Source organism: Musa acuminata, unplaced genomic scaffold, assembly GCF_036884655.1.
Source record: "Musa acuminata AAA Group cultivar baxijiao unplaced genomic scaffold, Cavendish_Baxijiao_AAA HiC_scaffold_1136, whole genome shotgun sequence".
Classification (NCBI taxonomy): Eukaryota; Viridiplantae; Streptophyta; class Magnoliopsida; order Zingiberales; family Musaceae; genus Musa; species Musa acuminata.
In genome coordinates this window covers 645,001-647,500 of record NW_027021348.1, presented here as the reverse complement: position 1 = coordinate 647,500, position 2,500 = coordinate 645,001, and positions in this window count along the sequence as shown.

Sequence of the window (2,500 nt, the reverse complement as noted above, 5' to 3'; positions counted from 1 at the left end):
CCCTGGAACCCCCCGGGTGGCACAGGGCTGGATGGGGCTTTCGTATAGCAGGGACGGTGCTGCCTCTCGCTTCGCTCGCTGTCCGCCGCTCGCCGCTCGCTCGCGCAGCCAAAAATGGCCAGTTTTGGCCCGTTTTTGGGCCGTTTTGGCCAGTTTTTGGCCTGTTCTTGCGTCGCGCGGTGACTGTCGTGAGCGGAGCAAAATGTCAGCCATCTCAGCACCCTGGAACCCCCCGGGTGGCACAGGGCTGGATGGGGCTTTCGTACAGCAGGGACGGTGCTGCCTCTCGCTTCGCTCGCTGTTCGCCGCTCGCCGCTCGCTCGCGCAGCCAAAAATGGCCAGTTTTGGCCCGTTTTGGCCAGTTTTTGGCCTGTTTTTGCGTTGCGCGGTGACCATCTTGAGCGGAGCAAAATGTCAGCCATCTCAGCACCCTGGAACCCCCCGGGTGGCACAGGGCTGGATGGGGCTTTCGTATAGCAGGGACGGTGATGCCTCTCGCTTCGCTCGCTGTCCGCCGCTCGCTGCTCGCTCGCGCAGCCAAAAATGGCCAGTTTTGGCCCGTTTTTGGGCCGTTTTGGCCTGTTTTTGGGCTGTTCTTGCGTCGCGCGGTGACCGTCGTGAGCGGAGCAAAATGTCAGCCATCTCAGCACCCTGGAACCCCCCGGGTGGCACAGGGCTGGATGGGGCTTTCGTATAGCAGGGACGGTGCTGCCTCTCGCTTCGCTCGCTGTCCGCCGCTCGCCGCTCGCTCGCGCAGCCAAAAATGGCCAGTTTTGTCCCGTTTTTGGGCCGTTTTGGCCTGTTTTTGGGCTGTTCTTGCGTCGCGCGGTGACCGTCGTGAGCGGAGCAAAATGTCAGCCATCTCAGCACCCTGGAACCCCCCGGGTGGCACAGGGCTGGATGGGGCTTTCGTATAGCAGGGACGGTGCTGCCTCTCGCTTCGCTCGCTGTCCGCCGCTCGCCGCTCGCTCGCGCAGCCAAAAATGGCCAGTTTTGGCCCGTTTTTGGGCCGTTTTGGCCAGTTTTTGGCCTGTTCTTGCGTCGCGCGGTGACCGTCGTGAGCGGAGCAAAATGTCAGCCATCTCAGCACCCTGGAACCCCCCGGGTGGCACAGGGCTGGATGGGGCTTTCGTATAGCAGGGACGGTGCTGCCTCTCGCTTCGCTCGCTGTTCGCCGCTCGCCGCTCGCTCGCGCAGCCAAAAATGGCCAGTTTTGGCCCGTTTTGGCCAGTTTTTGGCCTGTTTTTGCGTTGCGCGGTGACCATCTTGAGCGGAGCAAAATGTCAGCCATCTCAGCACCCTGGAACCCCCCGGGTGGCACAGGGCTGGATGGGGCTTTCGTATAGCAGGGACGGTGATGCCTCTCGCTTCGCTCGCTGTCCGCCGCTCGCTGCTCGCTCGCGCAGCCAAAAATGGCCAGTTTTGGCCCGTTTTTGGGCCGTTTTGGCCTGTTTTTGGGCTGTTCTTGCGTCGCGCGGTGACCGTCGTGAGCGGAGCAAAATGTCAGCCATCTCAGCACCCTGGAACCCCCCGGGTGGCACAGGGCTGGATGGGGCTTTCGTATAGCAGGGACGGTGCTGCCTCTCGCTTAGCTCGCTGTCCGCCGCTCGCCGCTCGCTCGCGCAGCCAAAAATGGCCAGTTTTGTCCCGTTTTTGGGCCGTTTTGGCCTGTTTTTGGGCTGTTCTTGCGTCGCGCGGTGACCGTCGTGAGCGGAGCAAAATGTCAGCCATCTCAGCACCCTGGAACCCCCCGGGTGGCACAGGGCTGGATGGGGCTTTCGTATAGCAGGGATGGTGCTGCCTCTCGCTTCGCTCGTTGTCCGCCGCTCGCCGCTCGCTCGCGCAGCCAAAAATGGCCAGTTTTGGCCCGTTTTTGGGCCGTTTTGGCCAGTTTTTGGCCTGTTCTTGCGTCGCGCGGTGACCGTCGTGAGCGGAGCAAAATGTCAGCCATCTCAGCACCCTGGAACCCCCTGGGTGGCACAGGGCTGGATGGGGCTTTCGTATAGCAGGGACGGTGCTGCCTCTCGCTTCGCTCGCTGTCCGCCGCTCGCCGCTCGCTCGCGCAGCCAAAAATGGCCAGTTTTGGCCCGTTTTGGCCAGTTTTTGGCCTGTTTTTGCGTTGCGCGGTGACCATCTTGAGCGGAGCAAAATGTCAGCCATCTCAGCACCCTGGAACCCCCCGGGTGGCACAGGGCTGGATGGGGCTTTCGTATAGCAGGGACGGTGATGCCTCTCGCTTCGCTCGCTGTCCGCCGCTCGCTGCTCGCTCGCGCAGCCAAAAATGGCCAGTTTTGGCCCGTTTTTGGGCAGTTTTGGCCAGTTTTTGGCCTGTTCTTGCGTTGCACGGTGACCGTCGTGAGCGGAGCAAAATGACAGCCATCTCAGCACCCTGGAACCCCCCGGGTGGCACAGGGCTGGATGGGGCTTTCGTATAGCAGGGACGGTGCTGCCTCTCGCTTCGCTCGCTGTCCGCCGCTCGCCGCTCGCTCGCGCAGCCAAA